The sequence below is a fragment of the Strigops habroptila genome, chromosome 3, assembly GCF_004027225.2.
Source record: "Strigops habroptila isolate Jane chromosome 3, bStrHab1.2.pri, whole genome shotgun sequence".
NCBI lineage: Eukaryota > Metazoa > Chordata > Aves > Psittaciformes > Psittacidae > Strigops > Strigops habroptila.
In genome coordinates, this window is record NC_044279.2 from 16,899,105 (window position 1) to 16,921,211 (window position 22,107).

The window sequence follows — 22,107 nt, forward strand, 5'->3', positions numbered from 1 at the left end:
AAGAACCTTTTAACACTTCAAAATCTTCTGTATGAACCCTACATTTGAGTCAAGATACATGCCAGAAATGAGAACGATGTGATGCTACAGAAAGCCTCTCAGAGACAGGTGCTGTGAAACTTATGTGCTTTTTTGGCCAAAAAGAATTTCCTACGAGCTTCCAAATGAGAATTAATGAGCACAGTCAGTAAAGCATAGTTGCTTGAACTGGACTGCTATATTTATGCTTGTGATCAAGCTTCCTCATCATAGAAAATTAAAGTCTGAATTTGCCACCAGTATCTATGGAGATCCTTGGAAACTTACACTCCAGGCACAACCTTAAAAGTCTGAACTACAGTGCAGGTATTCATTTTGTTCCTAATACAGAACTATCTAGTAACATAAATCAGAAAGGGCCAAAATTTCTAGGAGAGGTGTATGTACTGAGTGTCCATTGGTCTGCCCTTGTTAATGGATTAATCAAGATTTAGCGTACGTATTTGCTTTGATTTTCCTGTCATGTATCCTTCACAACAGATTTCACTTCTGTGAGAACTGGATTTTTGGGCCAAATCCTTTTTATTCCAGGAATTCAGGAATTTCTTATCCAACCGTCTTCTTATCCAACCTGTGCCTCCTCAGAGATCCTCCTCAGGGGAAGAAAAGCATTCTGAGTTACAGAGCAATAGAAGAAAAAAAAACCCCAAAACCCACCAAAACCAAATAGGGAGAATAGAAGAATTTTTTTCCATTCATTTCTGATTCACAGAAAGGATGGGGAAATGCACCTCTTGGGGATAATTTGGACAACTTCATCCTCAAACTCAGGATGCAGACTCTGACCATGCTTTTTGAAATTGAAGTCATTTATTTTCATGTATTTCCATCTTCGTCCAGAAAGAACTGAGATTTCCAGTGGACAGTTCCTGCTACCAGCCCATTTGATCAGTTCTGTTCACTCTTCTAGCAGCAGCAGAAATACAAGCAGAAATATGTAGCTGGTAACAAGATGACCAGTCTTATCAATAGTTAAATGGTTATCTCACTCATAAAACATCATTTTGAACAACTAAGGCAACCCAACAGAGTTGTTAATTTTCCATCACTTTTGATCTAAAAATGAGTCTAACTCCCCCTCAGAGCAGTGCTTGTAGATGCACTTTTAGCGCGATAGGCTGTGTATCTGGAGAAAAAAATTTACTCCTATAGCTACCCGATCAAGTAAAAATTTATCCTAAGACATCAACGAGTATTTGCTGCAACCATATAGAAAATATTACCTCATGCAAATAAATAATTCAGCTTTTGCATGCAGGAATGAATAAAGTTGGCGTACCAGTAAAGAAAGGGTTTTGTTGTATTTTTTTTCCCAGTATTTTACCATTATTGCATCAGTGGAAAGTGTTAGGTAAATTTGAAAAAAGAGTCCATTTCTCTCCATTGCTGTCACTAAAATCCTAGTTGACAGAACATCTTCACCTTCAGGTGAAGCAGCCTTTACATTCTCAATACAGAGCCTACCCAAGAAATTCATGTGAATGTCTCAGTAGTAAGGGCCTGTTGTTGAATGCGCAGTCACCCTCCTCTGTGATGTAAAAGTTGTGATAATTCAGCTCATGCCGGCTAATGCTATATCTGTTATCCACAAAAAAATAAGAAGAAAAAAGCTCATCTTTCCCTATCCAAGGACATATATTTGTTTGTGGAAATTTTTATTTATTATGGAAATGTTCTGAAAATAATATTGAATATATTGTCAGATCAATTCAAGTTAAAAAGCAATTGTAGCCAGCTAAGTGTACCCAAATCCAACAAGCATTCCCCAAAAAAGTAGTAAGCACAAAATAATTGGCCTCTGGGAGTTGTCTGTGGGCAACACAAGAGTTAGTGTTAGTTAGGTAGTCACTTCGTTATATTTATGCAAGTTATTATCTCCTCAGTTTTGCAACATGTCAGAAATGTGAACATCTGCATCTGAGCTTGGCACACACTTCTTTTGTAGTCAATGGAGAGAAAGAGGTCCTTCCTGGTGCCATCACCCCTGCTTCTGAGTAGATCTCTGAACTGTGCCAAGGGAGTGGTGCCTGAAAAGTTTCTCAGTCTCTCCACTGGCACTAAAGGAGCCTGGAGGACAAGCCCATAGCTAGATGTCAGCATTGTCATCTTCATACGTTGAAGTGGCTGCTAGCAATTTTCATTTGAAACAGCATTTCTGCACATACATTAGAAAAGAATCACAAATTTTCTTAGACACATTTCCAAGATGCATGCTTGAAATTCAAATTTTATGTTCACATGGCCCAAATAAACTACAATCTGAAGGACACATTGACTTCTTTGTTGCAGTTACTGTGCTGTACCATCATCCTTACTTAGGTAAGCTTTAGCTCCAGCTAGATAGCAGTTCAGCCCATTAGCTTGCTGTTTATATTTGCTATCTTTCCTGCTGTGAATAAACTGTAGCGCTGTAGCACAGCCAGAGATAAAACTTCGTTTCCTTGCATGCAAATTGAAATGAGTGGAAAAAGAAATGTTGACAAATTACTTCATTTTAAAATGGCATCTCTGCTCTGGGATCTTCTTCCTTACATAACACTTGTTATGTAAATAAATATGATGGGATTCTAAGTAAAATGTATAGGACACAATTTCCCATTCTGTCTAACCAAAAGTAATAGTAATGGTAGGGTTTACGCTTCCTATTTAAGTAGAATCCAAACTATATAATCTGCTTTCCAGACAGTGAGGAAGATAAAGATCCTACCTCACAGAATGGACTGTGCAATTGTCGGTGTCCTGGATGAAACTGCTGAACACTACAGGGAAGTGTTGGCTGGTACGACGACAATCTGACAGAGAGCGAGGACTTGAGAAATGTCCAGAGGAGGTGCTGCTTAGCTGACCAGATTTCCAAACCACAAATTAGTGTGAAAGTGTGTTCACTTCATATACCTGCATATTTCTCTGGAAGACAGAAACGGTATGTTGGCAACAAAATGGCCTGATTGTGTCCTGGCTGAATATGTTCTTTAAAAAAACCCCAAAGAAACAACAAACCGCATATTTAGTAACCCATTAGTTACATATTATCAATCTACAGAATAAACAGAATAACTTCATTGTTGTGAAACTAAACCCTTTGTTGAAGAATACTGGTGTAAAGCAATGGTATTAGCAATTAAAAATTGGAGGCTATAGGAGTTTAGCATGAGTCCAACAGCTATCTGAAAAATACTTGCATATGATAGAGGGTGACATATGATGTTTGCATATTTGAGGTTAGACTAGTTCTCAAAATTTTTTTAAACCTTGCAACCTGGGCTTAAACGATGACATTTACAAATGGGGTTGTGTTGGTTTTCCATGTCAAGAGAAAAGGCAAACTTTGGAACATGCCCAGCCTCCATGTCGTCCTCTTTAGTAGCTAGAGCCTAACTAGCCCACTTTAAATAGTTGTTCTTCAAGTAAATTAATAACATTAATCCTTGGTCTTCTTGTCTATACTGATTGTATTATTTTATAAACTTTCTTGTGACTTATTAATGTAGAAAGTTTCTGTAAAGCAACAGTGGTACTCTCTCAATTTCAAATTATCAAGTAGACTAGGGGAAACTACATCAAGTTTTATTGAGCAGGAATATTGTGAAGATGCATCTTTTCATTCTGAATTATTGCTTTCAGTTCATGAGACTGGACTAAGAAGCTCTTTATGTAGATCCTGCTAGACTCCTTTCTGCCAGGCAGGACAATCCCAGCTTTCATCCAACATAGGAGAAACCAGAAATGGTTGGAGGAAAAGAATGGTTACAAGGAGTAAGCACTGTATTTGGTAATGTGCCATGGAACTCGTCCAAGGTACCTAGTCAGTGTCTATACAGAATGGATTAATACAGCTACAATGAATAGAAGTTTGGTTTCAAACAGCATAGTTTGGGGATCCTGAGGCCCAGCATGTGTAAGAATATGTATCTTGGACAATCTCTTGGTGACTAATAAATACTATCATCAGCTGTGTTTTAAGCTCAGTTAAAAAAAAAAACCCTCTGGAAAATATTTCTGTGCAATTTGGGATTTTTTGTCAAATCCAGTTCTGGACCTTACGTGTTAGAACTGTAAGACCATGCTCCTAGTCTGTCATATTGTGTAGTAACTTTATATTATATACAGTAAATATGTTTTAGAATTTAGTAAGAGCACAAACTTCAATCTCCACTTTTAACGAGTCGTCTTTTTTTTTCCTTCTGGCTTCCTTCCTTTTTTTCCTTCTGTCCTCCTGACATCCTAACAGGAGCTGCAGAATGAGGAAGTGATAGAGCATCAGCTTCTGGCTTATTGAAAAGTAAGTGATTTTAACTTCAGAAGTAATTGGTAGGTTTCTTCCTTAGCTGGCCTGGGTGAAAGTAAGTGTAATTTCAGGATCTGAAATCAGGTTCCAGTAACAAGATTCTTTTTTATTAAAGGAAAGAAACAAATTAAGAAAAAAAAAAAAAAACAAACCAAAAAAACCTGATAAATCTGAGGCAGCCCATAGCATAAGAGCTGCCAGTGTCTGAATGGAGACTAAGTGTTGCTTATGTTTAAAGTGCAAATTAATTTCCTCTCTAGAGAAATGAAGTAGCTCAAAGCTATGAAAATCTCATATGTGAACAAGGACTATTAAAGAAACTGCCAGTTAAGACAACTAATGGAATAAATGCAGCAGAGGAAGGAGATGATTGAAATTTATGGTGACTAGGCAAAATAGATCAATACAAACAAAATACAACTGGAATTTCCCAACCTACAGTAGGAGATAAAGAGAAATAACGTTAAAACCATCCAAAGACAAAAATACTACTCTTTTTTTGAAGAAGAATTAAAAATGGAAATAAGGAAAGACAAAAATTAATATCTGACTGGATAATCTGTTGAAAGGAAAGCAGTCTTACACATCTCTAACCCAAATAAAGATACTAGCATCATTTGTAATGCCTTGGATAACAGTACAAAGAAAGAGGGCAAAGCATATTTTGAGGCAGGTATGTTATCACCTTGAAAGGTATTATTCACAACACCCAATTTTAAGCAGCTAGTTTGCTGCCTACATTTCTCAACTGATCTCTTTAGGTTGCTTCCAGCCACCACGAAAAGACAAAGATACGGAGGCAGTTGGGCGCCTCTAACCTATGTCCTGCTCCAGTCACTATGGGGAAGAGATGTGCTAAAGACCTGAGAAGGATTAGTGATCTAAATGAAAATAGGCAATACCGATACCTCTCCCTCTCACCTCACGACATTTCTGAGGGAAAATATAAAGAAACAGTTGACATCATAACTCTTCTGCCATTTGAATTAGAACTATCTCCAGGAGCTTTTCCTTGTCAACAAAGACACTCTCTTGGTCAGTTGGAGACTCCTGTATTAGAGCCTTACAATTTCCTGATATGCTCTAATATTTCAGGAAGAAACACAGACTGTTGAAAAAATGCAGTAATTTACATTGTTGGGCACTGATACTGATGGCCACTATTTTGATTGATGCAGGGATGATGGTGTCAAAATCAAAGTATGTAAAAAATGAAAGTTTTCTCAGTGTTTCTAGCATAAGTCTAGTGGTGCTCTGAAATTAAAATGTATATCTGGTGCTACACTCCTTCAAAGAAATTTATGCAAAGTGACTGTTACCTTGAAATGTTTCTTTCTTTAGCCTTCTCTATTTGACATGAATTTTACTGATTTTGTGGAAGGTGAATGTACAAAATCTTATCAGACCATCCTTAGGAGTAGTAAAATCTCCGGGGGGATTTTACTTCTTTCTTTCTTTCTTTCTTCCGACTTGGGTTCACCACATAGAGCTGGGGGAGGGGAGGAGGGGGAAAGGCAGCACTATCATTTTTATGGCTACCTGTTTTGCAAGTCTAAGCTTCTCCATTTCTTCCAAATTAAAAGTTTTATCAATAAATTCTGTATGATTGAAAGAGATTTTTGGCAGAATTCCTATTTGCAATATTTTGTTCAAAAAATAATAATCTCCAAATCTCTAGAGGTGTCTCTGTTTTCCAAGTGCTATGGCTGTAAGAACACTTCAGAGCTGGTACACGGGAGGGCGCATCTATCCTACAGTTGCAAGGAGCCAGAAGCCGCACTCAGCAGTCAGCTCCTAAGCAGTAACCCTTTAGACCATTCAAAAGAAGACTTTAGAAATCAAGCTATAACATAAGAATATTGAAAATAACTGCAGTCCAAAAGCTTATGCCATACCAGGACAGTTACATTACAAGCCAGTCTTCAGAAATCATTTGTTTTCCTTCAGCATTGGGATCAGTCAAAAGAAATTTGCTTAACCTGGCATGATGCAGTTTCCAGAACCAGGAAAATCCAGGATATTATTTCTGTTGCTGTTTGGGGACTGGTCAGACTGTACAGGACACAACTGTAGGGAAGCAGATCTGGCAAAATGTGGCCTTTAGTGTACATCATGCTGTGCTTTGGCCTATGGGCTGAAATTCTGTAGAGGAAAATAGCATACTGAAAACATCTACCATATGGTAAAATTAGCGAAATACCAGAAGTGTTAAGACCAGAATGACTTAATTCTGCATATTACTACCGTGTCTCATTTAAGTTCTATATTACTGGATGTCCCAGTCAGAATTAGGGGCCTCTGTGTGTGGTATTTGACAATCACTCTGCCTTGAGCAAACAAAGCTGAGAAAACAACAAAGACTGGGATTTAAAAATCCCAGCCTAAAGCAACAAACAGCACAAAGCAGAGTCTCATAGCTTGTTGTAAATGCCTCTGATCGTGGAATTTATCGCTTTCCCACCTGTACTCTCCTAATCTAGCTACTTAGCCTCTGCAAGCTCATTCAGAGAGTGACTATCTGAATCCTTCAGCTGTTCACCTTGACTAACACCACAGGGCCAGATTTCGTCTCTGCAACTTGGTTCAATACTGAAATGAAAGGAAACAAAAAGAGCACGTGCATAGTGTAGGGATGAATCCCAATTAAAATTTCTGCGGTTTCTTGGTTACAAAGGCAGATATTGGGCAATGGTGTCATGAAGGAGGAAAGCAAAAAGAAAGCCCCCACCTCATTTTTTGCACAAGGCAACCCTGTCTCCCTGCTGCAGTGGGGACACCATGCCAAAGTCTTTACAGAGACACAACCGACTCCTGAAAGTTCAACCGTGGTGCTTATGTCACCTTTTTGAGTTTGAACTCACTTGTTAAGACAATCACTTCCCATAGCAAAAATATCCAAGCAGTTCCCTGACAGCCTGTGATATACAGGGGGCTCTAGAGCTGCTTTGTTGCACATCAGCACTATGTGGTCTAGTACTTGCGCATTGCTCCTAGCAACTGAGTCAGTGCCTTTTCTAATAAACCAGAGCAATCAATTCAAATGGCAGCAAAAGCATGCAAAACCTCCTGAAACAAACTGACAGATGAAGAAATGCAACTGGATACCAGTAAGGCCCCAGATACTTTAAAATCTGCTAACTTATGGTTTCCTTAATGGGATAATGCTTCTGAAGACTGCTGTTTGGAAATGCAATGGCCTGGAAAATGGAGGTCAATAAAACAACAAAAGGACAACCAGCATAGCTGAAAGAGGAGAGCATTCGATGGAAATAATTTAATCACCAAACTAATTCCTTATCTGTTGAGTAGGGAATGTCGGTTGGGAATGCAGTGGAGCATGTTAAGTCTTACAGCTGAAGTCCTAACAATGTAGTTAGTCGTGCTTTAGTGTAGCAACACATATCCTCTGGGATGGAGCAACTCCTGTTACGTTGTTTTGCTCAAAAAAATATTAAAATGGCTTGAAGCAGTAGCACTGAGTCCTTTTCCTCTGCTGCGTTTATCCTGGCCTAGAAACTGCTTAAGTGGTATCAGAGTTTACTACCTCTTACCAGCATTATATGGCACAATGTTATGTAATTCAGACCAGTTCTTCAGAAAAACAGGAAACATTGCTGCAATACATGGTTAAATATAATCTGCCTTATGAGAAAGAAATAGTATAGCCTCTAATGCAAGAGAGGGCAGTGGGACAATAAAATAGTAGAAAACTATGTTGCTTATTGACTGGTACAGTCTGTAGGCAGACAAGCTAATGTTACCTGGGATTTCTCACCCACGGCCCTTCCTAGTGTCAGTTCTTCTATGCTTTTACATGTTTTCCATAGATATTTTTTCAAAAGATCCACTTTGAATTTGTATAAAGCACTTAATCTTTCAGAAATATTCGGTAAAAATTGAAGTAGGAAGTACAGCTGCAGCTGTCCCTCCCAGATAAGGGATGGGAGTATTCAGCTCTTTGTTTGCAGCAAAGAAAGGCTGGACACCAGCCAGTGTTAAGCTATATCAACCTTCTAAGGTAGACTCTGAAGGTACTGAGAAGTATCACAAGTTTGAACAAAGTGGGTCAGCAAAATGACCTGCACAGATTAAGCCAAGGATGTTAAGAGAGGAGAAAACATAACCATCAGATAGGTAGCTAATCAGACTCGTGAGATACGAGGAGTCCAAAGAGTCAAGAGTAAACAGTCAATAAATAACAAGATGCCATGCTTCAGGGTTAAGAATGTTGCTGATCTGATATGATGTGATTTAACTGCAAGTGTTTTCCCTTAACAGATCCTTTCCAGCACAGTCTTGGAAGTCTGATCATCATTTAGGTTTTCATATTTTCTGCCAAATGATGCAAATACTATGTGTACGGAGAAATGCACTGGAATGTGTAATACAAGTAGAAAGAAGATCTATACCAAAAGGTAATCTGAATAACAAAAATGCAAGATATAATCAAACCGCAATGGAATTTTTTTCCTTTCTCTTATAAATATATTTTCTCAGCTTTGATGTAGCAAATCACCTTCAAACACAGGATGAATCTTGAACGCTGTGGCTCTCAAGAGCTGATGCTGTTCACTAATGATTTGCTGCTACTGTCTATTGCAGAGTACTCTCATTAAACCTACAAGTCCGCTTTTGATCAGGATGGCAACCTGGGGAAGAAGAAACACAAAACATCTTAGGTTACTGAAAAAGGTCTCTCTCGCTCTCTTACCCAAAAGGGGCAAATGTCATCCATGGCGTAACAAAGCAGCTTGTGATACCTGCTGAGAGTCATCATGATGTGCTTCCATGGCATCTTAAGGTAATCTAGGACTAGGTAACTGTAACCTGCACTTTCCCTGTGGACCAAGGCTGCACACCTCCGTCTGCTCTCTTGCATTAGCCCTGCCATCTCTGACTTCACATAGAACCTATTTAGGGAACTTACCTAGCTGAAAGCTAATTATTTTATTTCATGACAAGTTTTCAGGTTTTACAGCTCCCTGAACCATTTCACTATGCAATCAAATGAGTGCCTGTGCTAAAGTTACAGAGGAGAAGGGCATAAAAAGCTGGAAATTGGCAGGAGAGTGGGACGAGACCAACCTTGATTTAAATTAGTTTAAAACACATGCAAGCCCTCTCCTGAGGACTCTGAGTGGGGGAGTCCACAGAAGTCTGATCTGCCATGTGCTAGCTAACCTTTGCTCACATTTTGAGAGTGTATTTAGGCCTTTCCCTTGCTTTTTCTTCTGCTGCTTTGTTCACACAACTGAAAGAAAAGTGCTGTTTCTTCTAGGCAGGCTGTTTGTATCTGCTTGGTATTTGCCACTGGTCAGAAGAGAAGAGCAGTGCTGCTGTTCTGTTGGAGCCATGGAAAGGGCACAACTGGTATGCAGGCAATGAGAGTGTGCCCTCTCCACGCAGCAGAGAACAAAGATGATCAATATTCCCAGCATTCAAACTCTGATTTACAGAAAGAAACATACTAATCTCCACTTGATGAGAATCATCACTTTTGAACAAAAGCATAGCAGAGATTATATACAAGGTACTTTACGGATGCTCACCTCCACCCAGCCCTGCTCTTCCTGGTCTTCAGAGGCCTTTCTCTGCCTGCTCCCCTTGTTCCCTTTACTGTGCTTTGCTGTATTTGATGTCACTTTGCTTTTCCAACTAGGACAGTGTTTGCATACTTTCTCTTTTTACTTATATGTAAATTTTTTTCTCTTTAGACTTCTGAAACGTGTTCTAAAGGAATCTTTTTCAAGTCCTGGCTTGTGTGCTCATTTAGGCAGAGCCTGTTACATAAAATGTTCTCCAGAAATCAGTCTCTTTTCTTTGGTTTGCATATCTTGTATTAAAAACCTTGTTTAAAAATTCACACCATAATTCTTACTCCTTGCTTCCAAAGCCAGTGGATAAATCCTGCCACAAACATGGACTCTCTTATACGACAGCACATTCATTATGTATAATTACAAAGCACACGAGATGTTATTGAATGTTGTTAGCTTGGCTACACTGGAATTCCAGTACACATCTGTACACAATTTATAGTTGCTTATAACATATGCTAGCACACAGTGTGTGAACAGCTAGAATTTAAACTCAGATCCTGCAGGAGGCTCTTTAAGAATCTACTCACAGCTTCTGCCATTATTGCTTGGTCTTGGAAAACAGGAACAGTGGAGTTCTACTGAAGGAAAATAGAAGAAGGGGCGTAAACGCCAAGGCTCTAGCAAAGGCGTAGAGATTCAACTGACTCTAAAATAACTTTCTTTTTCTTCAACTAAGGATATGGAGAACTGTGAGTAGCTTTTAGGAGGTTTTTTTTGAACATTTAATTTTTTTTTTTTTTTAATTTTTTTTTTTAAAGAATAGATCAATGATTGCCTGACAAAACAGGAAATTAACTCTGAAAGTGTAAGAGAAGGTGGCGATTATACTGTAAGTTAAAACTGCAGTGCCTATATTGGACTGACACGGAGAATATGTTCAGAGGTCTTATATTAACATTAAGCAGCTGTTGAGATCTTGTCTTTAATAATGTACAATGTTATTACTCTGAAGAGCACCATCAGTGACATCTCCAAGCTCATATTAGAAGAAAAGCAGACTACTTTCATTGTATTATTCACTATTTCGTATGTCAGCACTGCCACTTTAGCTTTCAGGCCCTCGAGACAGACTACATTTACTTCTGTGTCTTATGCTCTGCAGTAAAATCTTTCAAGCAACAGAGAATGCTATTTAAAAAGTAACCCTTCAGCTCTTCCAGATTTCATGAATTAAAGTACATTATTTCACCTAAACAGACTGTAAATATCATTTTTCAGTAGCAAACAATGCATGTGTCTCTGTATCTTGTGAAAACCACTTTTCCCAGTGTGGATGACTGAAAGTTTTTTTTCTCTCAACTACTTCAGACAGCTTGGCTACAGGTTTGCTGTCTTCCATGCCTTGATTTAGCTGTATCAGTTATACCCATGCATGGTTTAAAAGGTGCTTCTTAGAAAACCCAACCTTTGAGTGTCCTCTTTCAAGTCCAGGAAATTTAACGGCCACCCTGCTATCATTTTTTGATATTTTGAAAAACTGTGTTCAAAACTGTGCCAAAACGTCAAGTGGAAAGGTTAAAAATGTGCCACTGGAATACTGCAATATTTCATTCCAGCAATGTGAAAGCTTGTGGCTTTCAAATCAAAGTATTCCTAGTAACCTACAAAAGCTGCACTTGATTGTCTTCAAATGAACCTTTAAAGTCAAGCTTGTAGTAGAAAGGATGCTATATGAGGACCCCCAAATTCATTGTCATCTCAGAGATGGTTGCCAACCTGTCTAAACTGACTGTTGGTAGTAAACTGCATGTATCAGTCTGGTTGTGACATCCTATTAAATATGATTAACAAGTCGGATGTATACATAGAGCTCGAAGCTTATATGTGAAAAAGTTTATTTTTGTCTTTGCATAACATCCCTGGAAAAGTCCTTATGATAACACTTGACCAAGGCTTAGCCAGTTGTGCTTGCTCCCGGTCAGGAATGGCCATCTGAGAGTGGCACTAGGCTTTACCTGTGCAAAGTGGTTCTAACAGGCACTGATCTTATGTAAAGGAGGTAGAGATACTTCTGCTTGAGGTAATAAACAATAAATCAGTGAGAGTTCTGAATTTGAGTTAACCTAAAGGTGGAGTTGGGTTGTAAAGGAAACCAGGACTCCCTTGAGCTCCATCTTATTCCACGAGTAAATGGAGGACATGAGATTGGATGGAAGTATCATCAACAGAAGGCCTGGGAGCAGCTGACAACTTCTCAGCTGGACCATGCCAATAGAGCAGCCACGTGTGAGGCATGCTTTGTTTCCCTTCATTTCTGTCCAACTGTTTCCACAGACAGCAGAGTTGCTCTGATTGCATTTGGTATATGGATTTACTTTTGGCTTTTCCTACCCTTTTCTAAGAGAAGGTTCAGAGTAGCTGTCAAAACTGCAGGGATCCACCATTTTTGGGTGGTGAGCCTAAAGACAGGAGAGTGGAGTCCTCCTCAGCCGACCTGAACCCCCAGACTTATGTTCAGCAGTGAAGTGCAGAGGTCCAAGAGAAAGAACAGCCCTTCAGTGGCCAATGCTAGTCAGGAAACACATCTGACATGCAGCAGTAAAGCAGGAAGGATGAAGGCACAAGGGTGTTGGTGCCACTAGAATCTGGCATCACGGTGAGCTGACAGACTGTCCTGGTTGTGACATGACACCTGGGCTGCTTGGCCAGGGGATCCTCATTATTCCTGCCTCCCAGGTCATCTGCTTCAAATGGTGTGTAGGGACTGATGGCTGGGGTACACCTGCAGAAGTCCGTCCTGCAGAGGCTGAGTATAAACTCACCGAAACCCACAAATATTCAACTGGAATCCAGTGTGACTGACAAGGGTCCACGGGGTCCTTGCTTCTGCTCAGTGGAAAGATAATTGATATTGACTTATTTCCACAAGGAATTTTGCTTTCATTTTCTGAATGTTTTCAGAAACACGCAATTTTTTTGTAATAGAAAATTACCAACAAGCTGTATACAGTGCCAAAGTTATGCTCAGCCATTGATCTACTGTCCAATGATGTTATGGTCATAGTGGATCTGTATGACTGTCTTATTTGATCTGCTTTGAAGAGATGCTTCTATCCTCACCTCAAAGGCATTATAAATTCCCTGTAACTTCTGTCCAGACAGAAGTTGAAATTCAAATACTTCAAGTCATGGAAAACTATTTTTTTCTCTTTTTTTTTCTTTTTTTTTTTTCTTTTTCCCCATTGCTCTAGCAATCAGAATTGTGATTTAAATTTTTTTATGACCCTGTTTGTCATGCTCCAGGAAGGACTGTGATGGTTTATCCCAGTTGGCAACTCAGCCCTACGCACCCACTTGCTCTCTCTCCCCTGGTGGGCTAGAGGAAGCGAATCAGAAGGGTAAAAGTGTGAAAAGTCATGGATTGAGATAAAGGCAGTTTAACAGGTAAAGCAAAAGCTGCACACAAGCAAAGCAAACCCAGGAATTCATTCACCACTTCCCACAGGCAGGCAGGTGTTCAGCCATCTCCAGAACAGCAGGGCTCCATCACACATAACGGTTACTTGGGAAGACTAATGCCATCACTTCAACTGTCCCGCTTCCTTTCTCCTTCCCCCAGCTTTACATGCTGAGCATGACTCCACATGGTGTGGGATATTCCTGGGGTCAGTTGGGGTCAGCTGTCCCTGCCATGTCCCCTCCCAGCTCCTTGTGCACTCCAGCCTGCTCGCTGGTGGGGTGGTGTGAGGAGCAGAAAAGGCCTTGGCTCTGTGTAAGCACTGCTCAGCATCAGCTAAAATACCCCTGTGTTATCAGCACTGTGCCCAGCACAAATCCAAAACACAGCCTGTACTAGATATTATGAAGAAAATTAACCCTACCGCAGCCAAAACCAGCAAAAACTTAGCTCATGGATGTCAACACTGTGAAATGAATTCAGTTTTATAGGCGGTGAGTCTGAGAAACAGCTTTGTGACATTGTGGTTTTAGTTCAGAAATCACTGGAATACTGAACTCTTCTGTTATTTCACTGACCATTGCAAACCAGAATTATGTATTTTTTTTCCCCCCTTTTTAAGGATTGGATCCACTCATTAGTGATAGCTGTCATCAATGAGTGCCCAAGAATTTGTATGTTAAACAAAGCACCACTCATGGAAGGACAAAAAAAGCAACCTCTAGCTTCACAAATCTCTGCCTGCTTTCTCCAGCTGCGCTCAAAACCCTTTTCCCATTTAAGCTAGCACTTGAACTGGTGTTCATCACCAGTAAAGAAGGACTCATTTGGAGCTATCACATCTTTTTTGAAAAGTTTTGTCAGCTTAATTTTCGGAAATACTGTGCTTTTCTGGTTTCTTCTAATGATAACATGGGCTGCATTTGTTCTGACACTGAGAGAACTAAAATGTCCTGAATAAAAGCACCTGTGCTGAATGACAGAATTACATTCAAATACCATCAAAACCAATGGCAGCCTTTCCACAAACCTCCAAGAGAACTGAAGTAGATGTGTTTGTGATCATATTTTGTCTCCACTCCATGGTTCCTCATAGCACATATGTTTATTCATAGCCAAACTGATTACAGGTCAAGATGGCTTCACATAAAACTTGACCCTGCATCTGAAAGGAATTAGTTTTTCCTTGGATAGTACTCAAGGTGAATTACAGACTTCCTTCAGAGTGGACTTGCTTATCTTTTTTAAAAAAATAAAAATGTTTCTTTTTTATCTAATCTCAGGACTTGCTTGCATCTCTTTCTTGAACAGTTGCAGTAAATCTTAGCGGGATTATCAGAGTTTTACAGGCTTTTGAAAGCTTTGGATTTGCCTTCATGCTGTTAGGCAGTGCAGGCAAGAGAGGATGAATCTGCATCACACCTAAACACCTGCCACTTCAAATCCTGCAGTGACAAGAAGGGTGTCCCAGTAGGATCACCCAATTACTGCAGCCTACAAAGCACACAGTTTTTCCTGCAGCTACAAAAAAATAATTCATTTTTTGTTACAGACTTACTGCACCGTGCTATGATGCAGACAAAACAGGAGAAGGTAAGAAACTATGATAGAATAAAAATGAATTTGCTCTGAAATTAAATAGTTCTATGATAAGGGAGATAAAGATAACTAAAACTAACACATGTCCAAGAAAGAGGACTGTGTATTTGAGTAGAAATGCCTTTGACAGGTGATTCTTAGGGCTCCAGAGAAGAGAAGGGGTATATTAATGAAGGCATGAGCATTTTAATGGTGCGGAGCGGGTAAACCAATGGGTTAGTAGAAAGCTGTTATCAATGAGATGCAAATGGCACTAATGCTCTGAAGAAATTGCTTTCTGCTCTCCTGGAGGAGAATAGGTGGAGGAGTGCTGGGAGCCTGTGGTGACACCAGTGCAGAAGAATGAAATGTTATCTACACCTCTGCAATTCCTTCCAGATCTCTAACTAGGTGAAAAAGAAACACAAATGCAACAATTCAGTGACAATTTGGGCTGTTGTTTGTTTTGATGAATTTGTGCTCTTTAAATAAAAAGCTGTTACACATTTTAATTAAGAGGTATGAAGAAGTCATTTGTGAAAAGGTTTAATTAGGTAAAAAAAACCCCCACAGCAAGGCTCCAATTTCACGCAAACCTTCACAGGGTAAAAAAGGCCAAATATGTCTTTTAATTGTGAAGCTGTTAGATTTATAATTGCAGATGGATATGTTTTACAAAAAACAGTCTTAAAGAAATACTTATTCCAAGCTTTACAAATATGCTAATATTTAATACTAGCAGCCAGACAAAAAAAGTGTGCTTTTCAGAAGCATCTCCAATAATTGTCAGATAATTCCAGATTCTTGAAATCAAGACCCAAAGAATATGACCACAACTCAATATTACCTTGAATGACTACTGTCTGCGGCATCATATCCCATGAAAACAGCTTGAGAACACCTGAAAAGAAACCTGAGGTTAGGTACCCAATATATGGCTTCATGCAGCATCGTGATCCAAACAAAATGGTTTAAATGGGATGGCATCCACCACCACTATTGTGATTCCTAGCTATGCACTACTTATTTTGTGCTGGATCTAGCATTCACCAGACCAACCTGTGATCCAATTAAATGTACCCAGGAGAAGATTAAACCCTAAAAAAAGTTAAAAAATTACTGGATTAGTGAATTTAAAATGTCTCAAATGAAAGCTTGCAGAATGCGGGGAACAGATAAAAGTGGCTAGGATCAGGGAGGAAATCAAGATGGATGAGTGAAAAAGAAGGGAAACTTCTCCCTCTTGGTGAGCTGTGTGAAATTCTGCAGCTTCAGATATTGATTGAAAGGGGAACAGGGAGCCCAAGTGCTTTATCCTTTTACCTGGCTGCTTTATGGTCAGTTCTTGAGATAAAAAGCGTGAAGTAACCATTGTGAGCTGCATCTACCTTTTTGAGTGACTTCTTATTTTTGCTTTTTTAAAAAGTCATCTCTTTTTTCTCTGCAGTCTCTAGTTCCTGTGTAGAAATACCACATCATGGAAAAACTTTGGAGCAACAGTTTCCTTAGGTTAGGCAACTTAATAAAGATCCTGTTTTCCCAAATGTTTCCCCAGTCTATCATTATACTGCTGGCATCTTGATTTGTACTGTAGTGACATCATCCCACAGCTGCTTATAGTAGTTGACCAGGGTGGAACAAAGGACGGATTTCTGAGCCCTGCAGAAGCAAGGGCTCTGCAGGGTAAGATGTTGATCATCACACATTTTTTGGGGTATATTTCCATGCAGATTTTCTCTTGGGGTGCAAGACTTTCACACTCAGCCTGCAGTTCAGGGCACCCTCAGTCTCACTAATGCAATTGGCTGCTGATCATGTGTGCTGATCATACAAACCACTTGTGTAATAGGATCAAGGTTAATTATTTTCAAGTGCTAGTTATTGTGGGGTTTTGCTGTTGTTTTTGTTTTCAAAAACACAGCCATATTACTGGTACAGTTTAGAACATTTTCCCAACAGATGCTTGCATAACTGATGGGTACAGAAAATTGAGGTGGATGACAGAATGGGAACTTCTTATACTGCCTTTGCTGTAGAGAACTGGCATCTAGTCACTGCCTGATACTGGCTGACCGAGGTGATTGATTACAGCAATGTCATTCCAGTTCCCTCATCCCTTTTTTCACTTTCGGATCAAAAAGTAGCAGTTGCAGGTCACATGATTTCGTGTTGAGGAAGAATTTTCCATCAATAGTGCTGCTGTGGCATCTGCTCTGTGTACTAGATGTTAAAAGGGGGTAGTTTACTGGCCTACATTAAATTAGAAGTGACCTTTGAGGAATATCCTATATAGCTTGCTCTATGGGAGTTTAAATAATTGGCTGCTGCTGAAGAGGTTGCTCTGAGCATTGCTTTCTTTAGCTATAGTACATCTTATGTCAGTGCACTAAAACAGCTTTGGATGTTGGGTGCAGGTGAACAAGGTGCCTTGCTGAACCACTGGTAGGGAGTACTGGCTTAGCAGTTAGGCTGGTTCCAGCAGATCAGCATTAGTACAACACCGTGAAAGCTGTGTAGTGGGGGTAGGTTGGGGGTGGAGGAGGGTTGTTATTTAGGATGCCATGCACAGATAACTGCTATTTATCAGTTATCAGGAGTATCCTTTCCTGAAAAAAACCACAGAAATTGGAAATTCTGCAAAAATCTGTCACAAGCATGTTGGGACAGGCTCACTATCTTGGTCTTAATGGAGTTACATTAGCACCTTATTAAATACTACATCGATTTTAGAATTGCTGTAATGGCCTATCAGTATTGCAGGGTTCTGAGTGTCTATATCGATCTCGGTGGCCAGTCTTTCACATGTTACACAGCAGGGGTTCTTTCAGAGTCCTTCTATAGGATATTTGAAGATACAGGTTCAGGAGTGTGCCCTTTTACTGACTAAGCATGACTCTTCAGGTGCTATTTACAAGAGTCTGAGACTTTGAGACGTCATCTTCTGATTTCTTTAATAAGATTATTTTGTTCTGACAGTCCTTTACAACATGTTAATGCTTAATACTTAGAAAGGTGTTCACTTAAAAGTCAATTTATTATAGTAATCATGTTTTATTCTCTTTGTTTAGAAGAGGACAATCAACAGAAATGGTAAAACAAGATCTTGTCTCTCCCCTTTCTTTGGCAAGACTTTTAATTTCAGTCCAATGAAATCTTTTTGATGCCTGACGCTCTTATATTTTGGGTATGTACCTACCAGTCAGTTAAATGCACGAAGGATAAAAGCCAAACTAATTCCTTTGTGTACTCTGGGAAGTCACACTAAATGATCTCAACTTTGCACCATGGATGTTAGAATGTCCACTATCAGGGACAAAAGCATTTCAAAAAACAACCTTGACTATCCAACAGTGGCATCCCATGGCACTAATTCCCTGAATAGCAAGTTGGCCACCTTCAAATGCAGACGGCTGGAAAAAAGCTACTGCAAGGAATAAACTTCCTGTGTATTTTTCAGTCTTTTTGTCTATTAGGTGCCATTGCTGATCCCTAAGAGAAGTTTCTTTGTGTCTGTGAGGAGCATGAGGTTCAGATCTTTAGACTTCTGAGGTGACTCAAGGTTTTCAGTCCATGCGCAAATGATTCCTCCTTCAGTGAATAACCAGAGCTAAACAGCAAAAATTAGTTTATGATTTCTAAGAGAGAGAATAAGTATGACTATCAGATATTCTTTCGGAGGTAGGCATGTGTTTCTATTTAGCTACAAATGACAACTGAAGTGGGGTTTCTGAAGTCCCTGAAGAACCCTGTTCTGTCCGTTTCATTCTTGAGCACATCCGTCTGAAGTGCCAGCAGGGCTTGCTGCCACAGGCAGCACACTTGGATTGCTGGTTATCACTGGATACCAGGTAGCAGATACGAACAACAAGGGAATGACTGAAAAAGACATTCCTTGAATATTCCAGAACTTATTGACTGCCAAAGACAGAGGGAACACTATAAAGTTCAGACTGGGAAAAAAATTATGTGGCCCAGAGGCACAAATGTTAATATTTAACAGCTCCTGCGAAAAAAACAAAGCAAAATCAGAGACTTCTGAGGCAGCCATAAGAAAAACCATTGTCATGGGGGAAAGATGATGAATAAACTGTGTGTATGTATTTCTAGTCACTCCTGCTCAAGAAACAGGATTTTGTATTGACTGTGTGCAGGAAAAGGCTAGTAGGATGGAAGAGTAGAAAGTCTGCTTTAGAAGACGAGAGCTTGGCTTCTTTAACCTAGCAGAAGGGAAGATGAGAAGGGTTTTTCTCTCTGTAAATTCATCAAGTATATATGAATAGTCCTAGGGCAAACGCTGAAGAAATCACAAACATTGAAATGCCTGCCAAAAAGAACTTCAAATATGATTAGAGGTTGGAGAACAGGTCTAATAATATCAAGTTTAAAGAGACTGCTATGGTTAGCTTTATCAAAAAGGACAGAGAGATGCCTTGTGCACAGCAAGGTGTGTAAGCACCTCCCAGAAAAAATACATTTGGTACCTAAGAGCTCTCTCATGTATCACAGAAAAATGGTGAGTAACCTTGAACCAAAGCTGGAGAAGTTTAGACAGGCAACAGATCTCAAGTTTTCAACAGTGGATTCCTCTCTTACAGCAAACTATCAGAGAGAGTGCTGAGTGGTTCAGCTCCCAATATTTATCTAGAAGACACAGATTTAGCCCAAAGCAATTATTGCTTCATGCAAATGAATGTTTAGTGAGATTTCACTGACTGAAAGAAGTAAGGTCTGTTGTGACTTTGAAGTCTGAGAACATATCCTACAACAAAGCACAGAACATATGGCTCTGCAGGAAGAAAAATGCAGGTAAGAAAATCAAAGGCTTACACATGGACTTTCTCCTCCTCTTCTGAATACATTTGGTCCATTGATTCTGGCTGTTTGCTTCACCTGTAGAGACTATCCTGTTCCTGAACTAACTCGTTCTTCCTTGCCCCAAAGTCAATTACTAACAGAATTTCCTGGCAGCCTTTTTGAATTAGAAATATAATAACCAAATATACCCAAATGCATAAAAAATGTTTTCCAGTAAAAAGAAAAGAGTCCAGATCTTTATTACAGAACTTTTTATTTGCAAACTGATCAATTTGACTACCAATCAATTTACTGTGTGACATGGCACAAGGCATATTTGCTGGACTGTTTTTTGTGAGGTTTTCATGTGGCTGCCCCACCCCTGGCAGTGTTCAAGGCCAGGCTGGACAGGGCTTTGAGCAACCTCGTCTAGTGGAAGGTGTCCCTGCCCATGGTAGGGGGGTTGGAACAAGATGATCTTTTCAGTTCCAAACTAAACCATTCTATGGTTCTATGAAAAAAACCATAATTTGGAGACAGTTTTGCTCAAAATTCATGCACAGCTCTACCCCTGTGCTGCATAGAAAAGAAAAACTGATGCTGACATGTTATTCTGACTAAGCTCAGGATCTGAGCCATCTTTGTGGGATGACAGCAAGTTTGCAGGGAACTCCGCTCTTGAGCCCTGCAGGCAGAGGAGGCAACCAGCTAGCATGACTATAAGTCACAAAAGGCAGCTGAGTGGGCTGTGGCACTGCTCCTGCCTAAGAAAGGTCTAAAAAGCTTATGGCAGTATGGAAGCCATCACTGGTTCCTACACATCTTATTTCTTCCCACCCTTCCCAATTTTACTGTGGCATGTAAAAATTTACCCGTCAGCTTCAGAAGCTGAAGATCTAGCAAGATACCAGTAAATTTTCTATGCATGGAACAGCTGCAGAAACGGGCGCTTTTAGTCTTTCACTTTGAACCTACCTCCATGAGATCACCACAGGCTCTGATTCACAATTTAATATATTTTCTGTTAATAATGAGATGAACTGAAGTAACTGCAAAGAAACTCAATTAGTATTGTAGCTAATAAAAATTATAGTTGTGATAGAAAAATGATTCATAACTGCAGAATGTGCTTCTGCATGTTTTTCATTACTTAGCCTGCACTAACTCTTGTAATCTAATATATCCCTGCACTTCTGAACCACACATGGCTTCCCACTGAGTAGCATCTAAAATCTGTGTCTACACCAGAGCAGTTTTTACTGCCACTTCCGATTGCCAGTATCATCTTCTTCCACTAAAGGCAGTAGACAGGAGTCCAAGCACACACTTAGTATTTCAAGTACCGTGGTACAGTAGTGGTGTTTTTTAGTCATTAGACTTTCACAAACCTGCAGATTTGCCAGTGTTGTTCTAGTGTTTTATTTTGCAAGAAAAAAACCCCAAAACTACTTGTAAAAAAGTAATTGTAAAAATACCTGCCTGTGGTACAGTTCATCTCTGGTGTACCTCCACTGATCGCAGCTCAGGCAGAATGATTACAAAAGAAACCCAAGCCCAAAAAACCTATTGTCTTCCATTAATAATTTATGTTCTTTTCTTTGTAAGTGACCTACTAAATGGGTATAGAAAAATCATCTAGACATGTCTCAAATATAAACCTCAGTGCACAGTGTCTTATCTCACTTCCAAGATTTTCAATTTCTCTACTAGAGAAGCTCTTTCTAGTTTGGGGTACATGGCCAGGCATCAGAGAAAACAGAGACATAAGGCAGCAGCTGTAGAACCAGCATGATCTTTTCCTTAATCTTTTCTGATATATCGCAGACCATGTGAAGCAATTTATTACTACAGTGTGGAAATATGAAGATATTCCTAAAAGATACATATTTTTACCGATCACATGAATACCAATAAAATTTAAATACCCACCAATATTATAGATTCCATAGTCAAAATTCTCATTTCAGCACAAAGTGCAGATAATAATTCAAGTTTTTAAATTATGGGAATAAAAGCCCATCTCCACACACACATGAAAGAACATGGGGGCACAAAGGAAAGCAGGAAGCGAAGCCCCAGTAACCTAGTCAGGGAAACAGCCTCCTCCCCTTTTTGAAATGGGCAGAAGGTCTGGTATAAATGGCCCCTGGAGCCCCATGGGTCCCCAGTAGGCAACACAGACCTTTGGGTCCCTTCAGGATGGTCCTAGGAACAGGGAGCCCCTCCCAGGCTACAGGATTCAGTAACTCTGAACATCAGCCTCTATTCCTGGCAGTTTCACAAAAAAAAATCATCGAAGGAGAGGAAATATGACATTGATGCAATCCCAGTCTCATATAAGAGAGATGCGTAGTGCTAAAATCCTTCGCTTGGTGGGCGGTACTCAGGAGAAGACAGACCCGCTCTGTGAT